Consider the following 19,461-nt stretch of genomic DNA (forward strand, 5'->3'; position numbering starts at 1 on the left):
GACAAAACTCGTCCTATATTTTGTACAGTTCTTCTAACCACATCATTGAATTTATTTTATTTCAATTAAGCATGAGTCCTGGCTTTTGTAGGAAAAGTAAATAGTCATAAACATATTCTAGGACTTAACATGAAGTCACTCTTAATGTTAATTTCTTAATGTACCTGTGATGATAATTAAGCTTTGATTTTCAACTTGAAACCCAATGTCTACTTTTAATTTTGGTCCTGATAATTGGAAATCTGTCTTCTTTATGCTTGTTTTATTGCTTCCAGTTTGCTAGACTGGGATTATTACTCATCATTGCCAGTTCATTTTAGGAGACCGGAGTCCCATTGCTGGTCCACAGCTTCCTATCTGGAGCTCTGCAGTCCGCTCTGTGCACCCTCATCATTCTGTTTGAACCCATGAACCAACTTTTTCCACATAATTCTCTTTTCATTGCCATCTACTTATTGCAATTTCTCTAATATATGTACTGCCAAATTTCACAATTGATTCAATCATCTGAGACCTTTCTACTGGAGAGTGGGTTTTTTTTTTTTTTAAATTCAGTTAAATATTTATTAATTACTAAATACTTGGATGGAGTTCTTGATGAAGATTCAAAGTTGAATACAATGTGACAAAATTTTTTCTCATGGAGTTTACATTGTGATCAGGGATCACAACAATAAAAGGAACGTAAGTAATATATGAGGTGGTACAATTGCTATGGAGAATAATTTAGCAGAGTTATGGGCCTGAGAAGTATGAGGTATGGGTTACGTTTTTATATAGAACACACTACAGGAAGGAAGGAATGAAAAAAAAAAAAGAGGGGAAATGGATATGTAGTAGACTTGAATCCATGTTGCGTTTTTGCTTACATAGCATCCATCTGTTCCCTATTCTTCATAAATCTGAAGAACTACCCCTCTCCTATTCTGGTGGTCTTAGCAGAGAGTTCAATCAAAGTCCCTTGTCCTAAACTCTTTCCTTTCATCTGCCAAGAAGATATCATTCAGTGATGTGCTGGAGCTAACATCTACCAGCTCTTGAGAGCTGATTGTTAAATTATCAGGAATATAGCAAGCTAGTTTTTCAGCATAGCCAAAATTAAAATGTAAGCTATCTTTACATTTAATATAAAATAACATTTACAACATTATATTAAACATAAATGTAAAAATTACCTATTTATAAACATTATTTCATAAATATTTTGCTACACTTTACTATTAACTATGCTTTTCAGGTATTTACATCTATTTTGTCCACATGATTGTACTATATGATGATATGCTACAGTGCGTATTACCCAATTATATTCAGACACATTGGCAGCTTGAGATTATATGTGGTGGGAGAATTTATGCTATAGAAGTTGGCAAACACTACAAATAAGAGCTTTATTTATTTTTGTTAATTTTAGAGATGTAGAAAGTGATGAAGAAAATGTTTATCATGAAGGTTAAATTTTAAAGTGTTGTTTCTGTAGCTGTTGTATCGTGAATGGCACAAAAAATTGAGAAAATACTCTTTCAGTGTTCTAAAACTATTACTCAATTCAGTAATAAAGTCATTCATATCATTAACAAACATGATATTCCAACATACGTATTTAGTTTTACAGTTGTGTTTCACTAGTTAACAAATGAAACCATCAACATTCATCTGAGAACTATACTTATTTATTCATCACTTGCATCATAAATTAGCTACAGATAAAAAAGTTTGGCAAAAATCAGTGAAAGCATTTAATGAAAATCAATTGAATATGAGGTATTATAAACAAGATTATTTTATATTTGTTATTATTTTTAAATTGGGTGTTACATATCATTTATATCAGTAAATATTTTTTTCAAAGAGTATTTCTTTCTGGACCTTAAAAATTGTCACGCCCTGAAAAAACTATTTGAGTTGATTTATCAAAAGACTTTGAGAATAAATAAAAGCAATAGTTAATTTTTATTGAATGTTTACATTGCTCTAAACCTTTGTATATAATATTTAATTTGAGCTTTACAACAACCTTTTATAGGTACAATAATTATTCCCATTTTTCAAATAAAGAAAAGATTCAGATAGGTAAAGTAATTTGCCCAATACTACAGTGTAACTTTCACAGCCAGGATTCTTAACCAGGTGCTCTTATATTATTCACTGATTTTTTTCTACTACCTCAATCCCAAACTCTCACTGGGCTCCTGTTCTTTCTTAAGCCTGGAATTTTGGCTTTTCTTTACTTTTTTGAAATACTTCATATCTTTATATTTACACATGCATATATTTTTACTTATCAGTCAAAATAGTCTTTCATTACATGTCACCCTGAGGCAGAGAGCTAATGGTACAGTCATTTCTGTGATGTCTTCTGATCTACTATAAAGAATCCATTGCAGTGTTTATCTCTCCAGTTTGCTCTCTGATACATTGTACCATTATCTGCAAATTGATAATATACAGATTTCCTCTATCCTTATCTATATCTGGGTAGAGGAATCTAGCTATTTAAAATACATGGTAATGTTGCCTACTTTAATTTCTTGGATTTCTAATGGCCTTTGGAAAAGTGTATCTTCAAATGTAAACATGTAATTAATGGTAAAGTCAAATAGTTTTTTTTTTTCTTTTTTAATTAAATAATTCTTCAGTGTAATGAGCAGAACTAAGATGAAAGTGTTGTGGAACAGAATTCTTTATGAATTTTTGACCAGTCCTTGTTCTCACTTCAAATGGAATCCCCTTTTATTCACACTGAATGATTGTTGGAAGAAAATGCTGATGTCTCCAGGATGTCAGCAAATCTCACAACTGAGAAAATAAAATCCATTGAGAGGTTAGTAATGAAAGATTAAATTAACTGAGCATAGAAGAATATAATTCAGAGAGAATAAAGACAGGCACATGAGGTCAACTTCAGTTTAGACTATAACTTTCACTAGTTTAGCAGAAGTCCTAAGTGTCAGAAGAAATAAAATTGGTTGTCAAAAGAATAAAAATTAACTATCATTAAAAAAAATGTTAGTTAACACGAGCCAAAAGCACAATATTTTTTTTTTGTACTACAAGACTATGAATATTTAATTTGTTTCTAATTGGGTTACATTTGTACCTTACAATTCAGAGAATATTGTTTACTATAACCTAGATATATCAGTGAAGAGGATCAAGAGACTGGAATGATTTTAAGTGTATAGATTTAATAACCCAATCTGTACATTCCTGACCTATTTATAAATAACTTCCTTATCATTCTGTATAGAATAATGCACAGACAGAGTCTCAGTCTAAGAGTAAAAGCCTTGAATTCTTGTGCAGGTCATTTTGCCTCTTTAAATCTTGAGTTTCCTCATATTCAAAGCAGGAATAATCACTCCTGCCTGCCATGTCATAGAAGTGTTGGGGAATCACAAGTTCATAAATTAAACAATACTTTGTATGCTGGAAATTATTTTGCAAATTTAAAGTATTACATATGCTTATTATTTATACCATCTCTTATTCTGAAGATAATTTTAGGTGGATGGTATTATCAATAGACTGTAATACATATGTTGAGATATTTTGAGTAATTAAGGATGTTTAAGCATAAGAATAGCTAATAATGGGTGCCCAGTTAACATTTGTTGTATAAGAACTGCTAGATAAGAATAAGTAATGCATATGGAATAGTGAGAAATTATTAGGCATTTTGGTCCAGCATAGTCTAAAATTAGTGCACAATGGATAGCAAATATTTTGTTGGTACTTATACTGCTTTATAAATAAATGTTAACTATTTTTATAGTATATAGAATAATATTTATACTTGTATATTATTTTCTTTACAGCTATCATAAAGCAGAGTTATTGGCTTTTTCATATAGTTCTGATAAAATTTCATTATAACATTTCATATTATCTTGACATGGATTTGGTTTCTGTTGATGTGACAAAATAGATGGGAGTTTCTTTCTTTACCTTTTCATGGACACCTATCTCAAAATTAAATGCAGGTAGATAATGACAACTTTTTCTAGTAGGAGGCGATATCCCTTTCTAGGAGGTTATTTAATTCTTCTGTTTATTTTTTAAATAAGTAGTGAAGATCCATTTTATAATGTGATAAAATAATTACATTGTGAAATAGTTCATTCATATATTCGCTACAACATTTAAGCCCATGGTTTGTGTTTAGAGCCATAAAATACCTAATCAGTGCTCCTCCCCAGAAACTCTTCAGGCATCAGAATACACCCTTGACTTCCACTATAACACTATCTTCAGGAGCCTTTCCATATTGTCACAGTTCCATCACTGCGACTAGCCGTTTGCCACTTCATTTAGCCTAACCACTTATAGGCACGAGTTCTATGTGCCAAATAGTTGGAGTTTTGGGACCTGTGCCAAGCGTCAGTGCCAGACATGGAGAGTGTCACTTTTCTGCAGACTGCAGCTGTCTTCTGCAGAAGCACATCTAAGACAAGTTTTTGTATGCAAGTGATTTATTGAGAAAGTGTGCCCAGGAAACTATTAAAGAAGTGAGGGAAGCAGAACAGGAAAGAAGTAATTAAGCAAGGGTACAATTTCAGGCATAATCCAAGCTGCAGCCTGATCCCATGCAGTGTAAATTATATCTGAGAGTTTATCCCAACTCAAAGCAAGGGAGCCGGGATTTCTTCCTTCTCCATTCCATAATCATGGGCTAAGTGTTACTTACCTAGGTCCATCAGGTCTCATGTAGGGATAGAGCAATTTACATAGCCCTCAGACAGTCTCCAGAAGAGTTACAGGCAAATGAGTATGAGAGATAGCAAAAGATGAGAGATGACAGAAAAGACAAGAAGTGTCCAAGGAGATCTGGATGAAGTATTGACAGTGTCTGCTACGGCTGATTAGCAACTAAAGGGCACAAAACTAAGGCAGCAGTTCAGGGATAAACAAAAGCCAGGCTGGCCTTACCAAGACTTACAAAGTCTTACCAGGTAATGGTTCGGAAAAAGCTTAGGAGTAAAGTGCAGATCTTGGTATAAAACAATAGAATAGAAATCAGGGAAACCAACTAGAAGAGTCCCCAAGCCAGGCAATGTTTCTGCGATCACCATTTATAGGACATTTCAGCCTTGGAAGTCGGGGAGCAATCAAGGGTGCCGACCTTTGTTTCCGTCCTCCTCTTCACTGACCCATACCTGTACAGCCTTCTAGACTATTTCCAGACATTGCCCCTGACAACGGAATCTGTCCTCTTGACAAAATGGTTTATTTGGTTGAAATATTTTATTTAAATTGAATTACTCTGTGCACACATAATGAATAGTCATCTAAAAATAAGCAAATGTCAATAAAGAAAAAATAAAAATAAATATTTTATAATATTAAAAGGATTACCTTTGGATAGCAGTCTAGAGTTATTTCCTCCTTCCCTTAACTTTTATGCTTACAAAAATTCTGTGTTAAATTTCAAAAATACGTATTTTATGATTCATAATAAAATATATTTTAAACAAGAAATTAATAAAAAGAAAATGGTAGATATAAGTACAGAATTGACATTATTGACTATTTGCTGCTTTCTGAAACTTTATCTTCACCTCGCTTCTTTATTTTCCTATTTCCCCAATTTTCCCCTATCTTCTGTCTTTTCACAGTACTCATATTCCTCTGCCACCTCATTAAAGCACGTTTCTCAATATTCTGAATGCAAAAAAAAGTTTGTTGTCTATTCTTTTCCTCTTCCTTCACACATATGAATACAAAGTTCAATGAATTCATCATAGCTCATTAATATGCCTCAGAGGTGCTGCATATTAATGAGGTGCTGTTATTTCTCCTTTGGATTATCATTTAACTAATGAACTTACAGCTCATTTTACTACCTATCCCAAGTTTATTGACAAATCCAGTGTGACATTTATTCTAAAATTAAATTATATCTTCTTCCTTGATAAAATATCTAAAAGATCTTCATAGCTTCATGAATGAATCAATCCTTGGACAACCTGACCTACTCTTACTTTTCTGGGCCCATGCCGCAACACTCTGCTCACAACAGTTGTTACCAGAGCACTCTAGTTTGGGATGTGATGCTCACTCTTTGAGGAATATACTTTCCTCCTCTGTTTTCACCTCTTTAAACCTATGATTCCGTTTGTTTATTCCTGGCCATTCTCTAGGATTCAATTCATGTTTCACTTTTTCATGGAAATCTTTCCTGCCCTTCCTTTTAGATTGGTTTAGGATCTTACTCTTCACACTGGCTCACCAGTTGTCCTATTATATTGTAATAATCTGATTACTCATCTATTTTCCTTAGTTTAACTCTTAATGACAAAAACCATGCTTGAATCTTTGCAGCCCTGATATTTAGTACAGTAGCTGTGATGTGAAAATTTTTCAAATTAATTTTGAAAGAAGTGATTTAATGTTACCATGTAAAAATCTCACTGGTTTATTTGCATGTTTATTAGCTTTTCCTGGAAATGTCTCTGATTCTTACAGGAAAAAAAAAAAAGACAAAGCATAAAAAAGATGAAATATTTTTACTTTTTTTCACTCTTCTTTTCACTACTATTGGGTATTCCTACCACTTTAATCTCAATATTTTAATTTTTTGAATGATATGTTAATCAGAGCTGTGCAACATGATAATTAGTCATAAATATTAAGTAATTCACATAAATGGTGGCAATTAGTATACTTTATACAGCCAAATAAAGTTTTGAGATGTTGGCTTAGGAGAGGAAAATGAGAGACTGGACAAAGAAATCCAAATTTAAAGTAAGGTACACAAACTTACCAGTTAGGATTAGGTTTGGTTGTCAGTGACAGAAAACCCCATTATAGGAGAGATTTATACAAGACATGGTGGAAGACTTGTGGTGGCTCTGCCGTGAATTCCTCAGTGACATAGTCTAACTCACTGCTTCACCATTCCAAGGAAGTGACACTTGCCTGCAGGAGTCGGTATTGTGTCTCAGGTTTCTGCATGGTGTCCCACACATTCTGGGTGGTGGTTTGAGGGAAGTCATAAAGAAGGAGGGCAAAGGCCAAATGCAAGCTATTTCTTAAGAAACGTTTCTGCCATGTGCTACAAAACACTTTATGAATTTATTTATTTATTTGTACCGTAATTAGCAACATGGCCATACTCGGCTGCAAGAGAATGAAAGGAAATATAGTCATTATTTAGTGTAATTTGGTACCAGCTAGAAATTGTACTACCATGGAAGAAGGGGTAATAGAAAGTTAAGGAGAGGTTTACAAACTCCGTAACACAGAGTGTAAAATTGATGAGTGAATAAGTAATATTTCTGTTTAAGAACTACCTGGTAAGGAGACAGATATTGGGAAGACAATAACAGTATTAATATTAATATTGTATTATTGATATTATTAATAATACTAAAATAGGAATAAATTGTGCATACATCAGGCACTATTCTAAGCTCTTTTATGTGTCATCTCATTTAATTCTCTCATTAACTGTATGAAATATTTGCTGTTATTGTGTTCATTTTATGCCCATCAAAACAAGTTTTGAGAACTTAAGTGACTTGTCCAAATTTGCAGGGTGAGTGGCCATACTAAAGAATATAAGAGTTACGATGGTTGGATGGTACTATGATGGTCATGGTTCTATTGCTGCTGTAAACAAATTATGTAAACACACATTTATTACTTTACAGTTCTGTGGGTCACAAGTTCAGTACAGATCTAACTGAAATAAAATTAAGGTGTCAGGAGGCTGTGTTCCTTTCTGAAGGCCTAGGGAAGAATGTTTTCTACTCATTAATGTTGTTGGCAGAATTCCTTGTGGTTGTAGGATCAAGGTCCATAGATTTTACTGGCTCTCAGCTGAGGTCCGTTTCCAGCCTTTTATCTCCCTCTTCAAATCCAGCAAAGGCAAGTCTACTTCTTCTAGTGCTGCATTTCTTTGGCACACCCTTCTGCCTTTCTCTTCTACTTTTAAGGACTTATGTGATTGGATTAGGCCCACCTGGATAACCTAGGATAAATTGTTCATTTCAATGTCCTTGACCATAATCACATCTGCACGTCCCTTTTAACATGCAAGGTTCATATTCATAGGTTCTCTGGATTAAGGCATGGGCATCTTTGGGGGGTCATGATTCTGTTTACCACAGATGGGAGTGAGAAAAGGCAAGGGAATTGGGGAGCAGATGACTTTTAAGGGATGATGTCTTTATATGGAAATTTCTGTCCAGCAAAGGAGACAGATAACTAATTAGCATCCAAGATATAGAAAAGTGACTAAGGCAAGCTTGCAATCTTGACTTATGTCCCATTCTGTCTCCTCCGCACCCTGAGGATCTATTTATCAGTAGACAGATATAAATATCTTTTAATTATGTTAAAATTTCATACATTTTCATTTTACACAGTTTACTCTCTATTGCTAACACTGAAAGTTATATTTCTACTTAGGGAGAGAGAGAGGATATGAGGAAAGCATTTATGCCCAGAGTAGGTCCTCAACATTTTTTGCTAACCAACTGGGCTGGTCAGCAGACAGTCTTCAGTGTTTAAGAAATGGGAGGTTCTAAGAACATTAAATGAGTTTTCATTACTACAGATGAAGGGAATAGAAACATTGATGTACATTTTCAGTTATTAGTGTAGAGGGGTGTAGAAGGTATCCTGTTAAGGTAATTTTGAGACTGTATTTTATTTAGACAGAACGTTTCTTTCCTGCTTCCGGAATCCTCAGCTAACTACCACTTCCTTTAATGGTGAAAAACATAGGCAAAGAGGGAGAAGGCAGTAACATAGAAAATAGGTAAAGAAGAATTGTTTGTATAAAAGAGACATCAATCGAAACATCTTCAAAGTAAACCGTATACTGTTACATTTATTAAGAGGCCAGGCCTATTAATCATCATTAGTCTCAAGTAATAGTTATGGACTGAAAAGGGTTTGTCCATAATAGTGAGAAAGGGAGAGGTGGCTATGAGTGAGAGTGTAGAAAAGTGTATGCATACAATAAATATTTAACAAATATTTGTTGCTGATAGCTTGTATTCATTTCTACTTATCTGAATAAGCAAATATTGTATGCAATTTTATATTATAGAAATCAACTGAATGTAATAATGAATTATAAAAAGTTTATATTCTTTAGTGAAACAACTCTCAAATAGTTATTTATAATTTACTGTGTGAAAGACACTGTACTGACTTTAAAAATACTTATGCGAATTTATTTATGACATATGCATGACAATTTTATAATTTTTTAAACTGCTCACAGTGTAGTATAATTTTATGATTATATCTTTTTTATTTCTATAATTATAACTTTTTTAAAATTTGTTTTTCTTTTTATGATCATCATTGTTCTAAAAGACAGCATAGGGAAGTATAAAAACCAGAACAAAATCACCCTTCTTTGCATGGAATATATTCATTTTAGAAGCACTATATTTCTTATTCCTAAAATAAATTTTAACAACTCATTTCATCATATACATTTTAGTTAATTCCATAATTACGTGCCTAGTATTCTAGATTGCAATTTTAATAAAGTTAGATGTAACTTCATTTTAAATCTTGAAAACTGAAGCAACATAGTTTTTTTAATAACATGAGCGTTTAATACTCCCAGTAATAATCATTGACTTTCAATATTTTGCTTTCTCCTGAAGATGAGTCACACGTGTTGAACAATTTAGAATAAAAATAAATATTTATTTTACTTCCTTTCTATATTTTCTATCCCTAGTGCTAACATTTCCTTATATTCTAATATAAAATATAAAAATTGCCTATGTGTATGGAAATATACAAATTGTGTAATGGTATAATGAATAACAGATCACCACCAAAATTTTAATTTATCTGGGCTTTTGTTTTCTCAATAATAAATTAAAAGATAATAATGTCTTCCTTATAGGGGTCTAGGAGGGATTATGTGATAATATAGGCAATACACTTAGAACAGAGTCTGGAAAATGGTACAAGTTCAAAAAATGTTAATAATAAATAACACTACTACACTACTGCAATGAGCACCACCACCACCACCACCACATTCTCAGAGTATGCTGAAGCATAATACCCCCACCAGTGTCTGAACTTAGCTTTCTACGGTGGAGATAACACAAGCTCTCCCACATTTTGGAACTTGTAGAGACTCTCTACTGATATTAGTCATCAGAAGCCATCAACAGATGCTTGTAAGAAGTCAGAATAGGCTTCTTCTAAGAGAGCCTGAAAAGGAACTGGAGATAGCTGTGGGCTCTTGCTTCCTGCCTCTGAGATATTTTACTTCAGAGTAGAAGGTTATCTAATGATAACCTTGGAGTTGCTGAGAGCCACAGCCACCATTCTGAGATATCATTTTCTGTTCCAGCTGCCCAGTACCTCAACAACAGTTGCAACTAGGTAGTGAGGACAGGTAAGTGCAGCAATGTAGCTGTGTATCCAGCACTTTCTTTCTTGGTATTATGGCTCTTTGGGCTTCTGGAATCTCTAACCAATGTGGAAGAGTCATGAAGAGGATATGATTACCCTTATACAACTAGAATATCATAGGATACATATCATCAAAGTGTACAATTCTGTTTAATCCCTTTGCTCAGAATTACATATCTTCCTTGAATTTCAGCCCCCTCCTGCCCTAACATTATAACCGCTCACATTGTATGATACCAGGGGAGAGGATAGAAGCAAGAGAGCAAAATCTGCAGATACAGAATATAGTAACTTTACCCTTTTTCTATTCCAACCTCCTCTGTGTAAACTCTGAGCAGATGAGATTTAAACCAATATCAGATGACAAGGGACTAGCAATGCAAAGAGAAGAACATCTGGAGAAGACCAAAAAATGCTTGTAAAGGCCCTTGAAGACCCTGGTGTCTTCTAAAAAAAAAAAAAAAAAAAAAAGACAAGGGCAATATTGCGTAGTAAAGAGGAGAATGGAGGAAATGGAGACTGTAGAGTTGAGTAATGCCCAGACCATGCAGGTCCCTCAAGGATCCATCTAAAAATGTAATGAGAAGTTGCTGTTAAGCAGGATACTTAAACAATTGTTTTCTTCATTCACATTTCTCTCAAATGTCACCTTTTACCCTGTTTCATCACTGGTAACCTTATACCACTCTCTATCCTTTGTAATATTATTTTTAAAAAAAATTTTAATTAAACTTATTGGGGGGTGACTGGTTAATAAAGTTATATAGATTTCAAGTGTTCAGTTCTATAATACATCATCTGTTTATTGCATTCTGCGCTTTATTTTTCTTTATGGCACTTCGTAATACTAATGAGTATTTGAAGCCCTTATGTTATATAACATTATTATTATATGCTAATTGTCTAAATTTTGTATAGTTCTCCACGAAAGGTGGAAAAAATTGCTATATCTCTAGCACTAGAATGGTGCCTGGTAAAGAGTAGGTTCTAAATACATATTTATAGAATCAAATAAATTAAGAATTTCTAGGTAAACTAATGTTATCTGAACTGTGTTTTATTGTAAGATCTAAAACTTAAAATAGAGGCTATGAATTGTAATACAGTCTAAAATACAGCAAACAATAGTATAACTACTTCTTTCCACTCTTACCTAATCACTCACCCAAAAGAGTATTCATTCATGGACCAGGATCCCTAGATAGTTGTGATAAGAAATAGATACAGTGGCAAATAATTCCTGTTATACCCTAACTTCTTGAGGTCCCACTAAAATTGCTTATACAAGAAGATAATTTTGAAAGTAAACAAGGTCTTTCATAGATACTAACTGATAAAGATTTATTAATATATTAAAGACTATACTTGAAATTACATAAACAAAAGTAAAATTAACACAAAGACCGTGAATTAAAAAGCTAATGTCTTGCATCCTTCCTCTTTGGTGTTATAAGAAAAATGATAAGGATAAGCTGAGGATAGGAATTAGAACCCATTGCATGGTTCATTATATGTAAAAGTGTATAGTTTCTGATTCTCACTAACATAGCAATGTATTTAATCATTTAGATAGATATCCTTGATTAGGCTGACCCCGTTATTAATGAGACAGAAAACCAATGAAAGATCCCTTATCAAATTCATTTTAATGATCCTCATTTTTATTTGCTTCCAAAATGTTTGGATACGTACAACCTAACATATACAGATTTGTAATGAATATCTTCCTAAAACCAATGACCTTATTTGTTAGCATTTTCTTCCAAACTTTTAAATTCAAATTGATCAATTATATGTATTATGAAATTTAAATTATATTCTCCAATAGCTAAGCATCAATAAATGACAGAAAAGTACCAACAGTTTTGTGCTGTTGTGTTATAGATTTAATATTTGATGCATTGCTTTTGTTTTTTTTGCAGCTTCTTCCCTTCAGTGAAACATTTGTAATGCCATATTTAATCTGTCATTGTTACATACCAGCAGTCCCCTAAAGGGGAAGACCAGTGTACAGACACAAAAGGCATATAAAAATAAAACAAAGCTGAAGGCTTTTATCATTCTATCAATATCTTCCTGTGTCTCTAAATTCTCCTCCTCTCTTGTCTCTAAAATATGAGCTCTTGAAATAATTGCAACTATTAGCCTAATGCTGGCAGCAAAGTAGATGAATCTAGAGAATTACCTAGGCTGACACTTCTTATTTTTGAATAGTCTAGTTCAGAGTCTTGGAATATATCTTCCATAATAAAATATTCATGTATGATATTACAGCATATAATTTTTCTAGAGTATGAGATTCATTCTTCCTTTTAAAGTGTGATTAATTTCAAATGAATAAATGTTGGATTTGCATGTGTCATATTTAAGCTTTTTATATCTTACAGTTTATTTCACAAATTTACCTATTTCATGTTAATTTACCTCTGTATGTATATTTCTTTTTACAAAAATAGGCAAACTAAGATGATTATTAATTTGGCAGTTATTAAACACTAAGTTTCCATGTAGATGTGAAATATATACCACATACAATATGTAGTAGAAAAGCAGGTAAATTTTAGGATTATTCAGATATATGTGATTTTTTTTAAACAAATATACTACATATTATGCTCTGTCTGAATTAGACTTTATACTTTATAAAATTTAATAAAGTAGTCCTGTGAGGCATAATTTTCTGAGAGGGCTTGTGAATAGTGCTTTTATATGTATAAAGAAAGAAAAAGAGAAAAAAATGATTATAATCATTTTTATTTGGAGTAAAGGAATCGTGAATGAGCCTACTCTTCACTTCTTCCACAGCCAGAATTTTAAGTCCTTGACCTCTAATCCTCCACTGCTCCCCCTTTAAATCCGTATTGCTCCTCATGCCAAAGTTAGCATGTGAGAAGCGGACACCACCCTGTGAATACTTTGCTCAAAACTCATTGTTGGCTGCTCTTCATTTACAAGACAAAGTTCAAAGTCCTTAACATGGTATGTGGTTCCTACCTCCATCATTAGCCTTCCTTCTCATTATTTCTTGCCTCACAGTTTCTATTCCAGAAACAAAAAAAAAATAATGTATTTCTTTTCATTGTGCCATTTTTTATGTTTTTTTCCTAGATTGTTTATCTCCAGTTCCCATCTTTACCATCCATTGAACTGACTGGGGATTCTTTCCTTGAAGAAATCTTTCTTTTTTAGTCTCCAGTTGGGTTGGGTGGCTCTCATCTCTGCTTCCATGTAACCCAAAGTGTCCATGTCCCAAAGCACTTAAAACAGAGTGTTGGATTGATCTTGTTCATGTCTTGTCTCCCCATTATATCGTGATTGTCAAGATCTGTGGAAAAGGAAGTGTGTTAATTAAGTTGATTGTGAACGTGGCATTGCATACTTTAAGCTTAATTAAACTTTCTGTATTTTATACTTACACATATATTATGCATTCTGGGTTTTCCTGTCTGGCAGCAAAAATACTTGCTAATATTGGAGTGAATTATTGCCATTCCAAAATGAACGTAAAAGACAGGCTCCTTCCAGAAAAGAGAAATTTCTAGCAGCATAGACCTTGGGGAAGAAACACTTTTTGAATCATAGTGGGGTTGCCAAAAAAAGAACTTCATCCTCAAGATTTATTGCAAACAGCTGTGAATATCTATTTTATGATGATTAAATTATCCTAGCTAATAATAACTACCATTTATTTTGAGGGTCGACAATATATGAAGTACAGTATGTGTTGTTTTACACACTTTGTTTAATGTGTAATACCTATTTCAGTCTTAGGAAATATGAATTATAAACACTTTTATAGATATCAGAGACTTTCCTCAAATAATACAATATTCTATGACATCAATGGGACTTGAAACCCTAGGCTTTGCCTGTGTCCTTAATTATATTATTCTGTCTCACTAAGAAGTATAACTCGTAATTGATATTAAACCATCATTAATTTGTCAGTTAGACATCATCAAGGGTTTATTTGAATTCTGAACTAATTATATTAATACAAGTGCCTAATACAGGGATCAGATGCTGGGAAAATACTGAGAAATTTTATTAGTTGTCAGTTTGATTTTCTAGCAATAGTGAAAGAGAAGGAGAGAAACAGAGAGATAGAGAGACAGACAGACACACTTTACCGTGGAAGATAAAATAGCTTATACCAATTCATTCCTCCTATATTTTTCCCAAGGAGTTGACATAATATTTATTAGTTGTTAGATTTCAGAAATTATCTTCCCTTGCCATCATTTTATTTATTTGTTTGTTTGTTTGTTTATTTTTAGGCACGGCAACCATTGGTTGACCTCACAGATTCCAAGGATCTTGTCAGCTTACAATCCTTTATTTTTTATTTTTTATGCCTATAACACTTGGTCTTCCTAGGTGGTCTCCCATCCAAGTACTAACCAGGCCTGACCCTGCTTAGCTTCCAAGAGCAGACAGGATCGGGATTGTTCAAGGTGGCATGGCCATAGACTTGCCATCATTTTTTAAGACATGAGGCATATGCTCAACATCAAAGAACATAGTTATAAATTATGTTATTATAGAGTAGGCAGACAGAAAGGATTTCCTAAATTGCAGACCTTTACTGTACAAACAGAATAGCATGATATTTAAGCCCATGGATTATGGCATCAAACGAACCTAAGATTGAATTTAGCCCAATTGCTGTTAATAACATGGACAAATTATTTGGGCAAATTATTTTTTTAAACTGAGACTTGATTATACTTATTTATCCACTAGAATGTTTTCAGTTTAAGTATGGGAAGCCACAAATCAAATGATTTAAATCATAAGGACATGCATTATACTGTCCAGAGGTATTCACGCCTCAGGTACATTATAAAAACATGTCTCTTGACTCTGAGCATCTCCATGTGTTGGCTTTTCCCTCAAACCACATATAGTAAGATGGCTGCAATAGCTCTATTCAGTATAACTCTAGTCCATAGTCAGATCCAGTTACCTCCAAAGCAGACTGATCCTTTGTTTTTCTTTTTTTTTAAAGTTTTGCTTTGTTATTTTAATTAAATGTATTGGAGTAATATTGGTTAATAATGCTATATAAATTTCAGGTGTACAACTTGATAATACATCTGTATATTGCATTGTGTGCTCACCACCCAAAGCCTAGTCCTCTTTCATCACCATGTGTTTGATCACCTTTATCCTCTTTGTCTTCCCCCCATCTTCCTCCTCTCTGGTAACCAACATTCTGTTGTCCGTATCACTGAATTTGGGTGTTTGTTTTGTTTTGTTTTGGTTGGTTGGTTATTTTTTGTTTTATATCCCACGTACAAGTGAAACCATATGGTTCATGTTCTTTTCTGTCTGACTTATTTCACTTAGCATTTCATTTGAGCATCAAGAAATCTTTTCCCAAAAGCACCCCAGTGGATTGCTTCTCGCTTTCCACTGACCAAAATTAGATCACATACTAAGATATAATCTTATCCCTGAGAAATTGAAAGGAGACTGCTAAGATTGCACAGGCTAATCAGGAACCTTGCCATGGAACTTGATAATGGGGTCATCAATTCCTAAAGTATGAAGTTGTGCAGAATAGGATACATACATGAATCAAATCGATGTCCTTTGAAGAAGAGAAAGGTCCATGGTGAATAAGAGAGAGAGCTGTTGAGAAGGCAGTCAGTAGTTTCTGCCACAGTCCTCCCTTTTGGTTATCAAATTTTCTTATAGATACGTCATCTTCTTCCTCTAGATTCACTTTGCAAAAATCCTACATGAAACATGCTCTCTGTGTATATTAGTGGAGAAAACCCCAAATCTCAGCGAGTTACTACATCAAGTCTGGAATTTCCCAAATGTTACACTGACCACTCCATTATTTACAATGTTCCTCATTGTCTAGAGACCTTTGGCCAAAAGACAAGTAATCACTACATCTCATATATTATGATAGAAAACAAATGTGATTGCCATCATTAAAACTCTCATTCAGAGAGTGTCGAAACTGCACAGAGGTCACATGTCCATAGAACAATATTATACCCTGCTGGACAAGATTGGTAAAGATAAACTTCTAAGAAGCTGAATGAGTTCTTTGATTAGCCTTGAAATGTAGCAGAACTCATTTTATCTCTCTAGGACCTTACTTTGTTATATTGTGGCATGGCTTCTAGTTCTGACTTCTGGGAAGATTTTTTTCTGTTAGACAATGCTGCTCTAATGACTTGAGTGCTATTTCATATTACAGTTACTATTGCACCTAAAACTGGATGTTTGTGCTGCCTTTGCCATTCTCTGCCAAAATTCATAGTTGCCGGACTTTAGGTCACATATTTATACTCTGGATGCAATAATGATGAAGAATATAGCATCCGATCATATTGGGAAATATGCTGTGCTTCCTCCCAAGATTCCTAATTCTTCAGGCACCAGAAGGATATTCAGGTGCTGAGAAGCCAAACTAATGTACAAGTACGCACTACGTATACTTTTAGAGTTAAAATAGCAATGCATGTGTAGTAACAGGCCCAGTGACATACACTTTTTAATATTTGACAATTTTAAAATTTTTTTAGTAACAGATATCAAGTTTGTAATTAAGTGTGACTTCCACATGACTTCATAAAATATAATGACGTAGAAATCATAGTTTTAAACCCTCTGTGAATAATGCAGAGAATGAAAATTATGAGACATAGGTTCCACACCAGTTCTAGCAGAATAGCCAGTGAAAACCCATGTCTTGAGCCTTACAGAAAATGTATCTATTAAACATTTCATGTTTAATGCTCATTACAGATATCTCATTTCTGGAAAGCCAATGTTAAAATATATGAGATTATTCTTAACTGACCATATTCTTACCTTCAAAGTTTTAAATAAATTGCAATAAGCAGCATTGTATCAGCCCATTTGGAATTACCATTCTACAAACATAAGCCAAGAAAGAAACTTATTTGGTTAAAAAAAAATCAAGACAATAATAAATTATTTCTACATTTTAGGGGTATATTTTATTATTACAGCTTTTTTGTTTTTTTAGCAATCCTATAAGCTAAATGCAGTTTTCTTTTTCTACCCACAAATGATTAAGAATAAGAGAGACAAGATGTATGACATTTCTATATCTATGAATAAGCATTATATTCTTCTTGTTTTCCTACTAAATATTTCAGCCCTTGTACTAACTAAACATGTAGAAATAACATTCATACTACACTGATGAGTATTTGTTCATTTTTTATTACCTTTTGTTTTTTCCATATTATATAAAGATAAAAAGATGGGAAATGGCTATATAGTCAACTCCATATTATAGGAGAACTCATAAAAAGAAAATTTCACATCACACTCCTGGTGTTACTCATTCTATTCTTGCACAAACGAGTTTTATTTTCATTTTTCCAAATTACCTTTATATATTCTACTAAATGTTTTCTCTAATGAAAGTATCTCAATGTACTATTTTTGAGTTTTACAATAACGCTTTATTTATATTAATGTCTCCAGTTGAAGCAAAGAAATAGATACATATATATATATATATATATATATATATATATATATATATATATATATATATATAATTTTTTTTAATGCATAAATTTTACTTCTAAAGAACTATTCCGGTAGTAATGTTTAAATTAAGCCTTGATGAATCAAATTAAAATGAATGCGTTCTACAAATTTAATCAGACCATTCTAGCTTTTCAGTGATTGAGTGTCATTGAAACTGTTCATGAATTGTAAGTGTCGAAAATTTCAGTGACAGCTCAATGGTTAAGTGCTTATCTGAAAGTGTATGTATTAGTTAGTAATCAATCCATCACTTAATTTAAAATGAATAGAGTTTTCATCCTCACATATATATGTATGCATGAATCTCAGTTACAATTCAGGCAAAATAAAGTCTACCATTAAATGGGTGTCCAAATTCTTTAGGGCATGATTATACAATAATGACTATCAAGAGTTTGTCATTGCATTAGCAATCAGTCAATTAATCAGTCATTTAGAGACATATATTTTGTATCTACTAGCCTATTAGGCTTTTTAAAGCCATATAAATGAAGAATTTTCTTAATTTTAAATTCAGTGCACTCAAGGATGTTTTGTCAAATGGTATGGGGTAAAGTCGATCATAGGATTTCTTCTTTTCATAGAATGACAGATGAGATACTCTGAGAGGTCCTCCCACTGAAATACAAAAAACATTTTTAAGAGCATTGCTTATTCACAAGAAAGCAAAGGAAATCTACAAGACTATGTATACATGCCACATAAACATATACGTATGCATATATGTCCTCCAGTATATGGTGGAATTTAGAAAATCATGTTGATGCCCAAGATAAGATACATTCTCAGAAAAGACCTGAGGAATCCTAAGTTTTTGCCATTAGCTGATCTATAAGCTAGCTCAGTGCAAGCAGCAAATGAAGGATCTGATGTACTTGTAAATGGTCTGGCTAAGCATTAAAGGAGTGCCAGGCCTCAAAAACTGGGAGAGGTGTTGCTATGATCTGGACAATTTTGTCCACTTAAAATTTATATGTTGAAATCCTAATGCCCATAATGGTATTAGGAAGTGGGGGTCTTTGGGAGGTGCTTAAGTCCTGGGAATAGGGCCCTCCAGAATGGGATTAGTGTTCTTATAAAAGAGATGCCATAGGGCTCCCCAGATGCTTCAGCCGTGTGAAGATATAGCAAAAAGATGGCCTTTTATGAACCAGAAACTTGCTCTCACCAGACACTAAAGCAGCCAGCCCCATGATCTTGGAATTCCAAGCCTCAAGAACTGTGATAAAAAATCTCTCTTGTTTATAAGCTACCCAGTTTATAATATTTCGTTACAATACCCCAAATGTACTAAAATGGATATTTTTTAAGTTCCTTAATTTTAAAGATACCCCAGTCAAATTCGATTATGTGAACACAAGTTAAGCCTTCAACAACAGCAGACCCTATGGAAGGGAGTGAATATGATTTCTAGAATTACCACATTATAATATTTAAATGTCCAGTTTCCACCACCACCACCAGCAACAATCACAAAGCATACAAAGAGAAAGGCAAAGGATCAAAATAAAATTA

The 19,461-nt window shown here is 33.3% G+C and overlaps 1 protein-coding gene and 1 pseudogene across 1 annotated transcript in view; one reads left to right on the forward strand and one right to left on the reverse strand.

Annotated features, from left to right (window-relative positions):
• Window positions 1-19,461, forward strand: part of CSMD3 (CUB and Sushi multiple domains 3) — a 1,005,898-nt gene that overhangs the window by 469,563 nt on the left and 516,874 nt on the right. The window lies entirely within an intron of this gene.
• Window positions 14,751-14,869, reverse strand: LOC120595832 (uncharacterized; annotated as a pseudogene).

Source organism: Pteropus medius, unplaced genomic scaffold, assembly GCF_902729225.1.
Source record: "Pteropus medius unplaced genomic scaffold, Ma_sr-lr_union100, whole genome shotgun sequence".
Taxonomy (NCBI): domain Eukaryota; kingdom Metazoa; phylum Chordata; class Mammalia; order Chiroptera; family Pteropodidae; genus Pteropus; species Pteropus medius.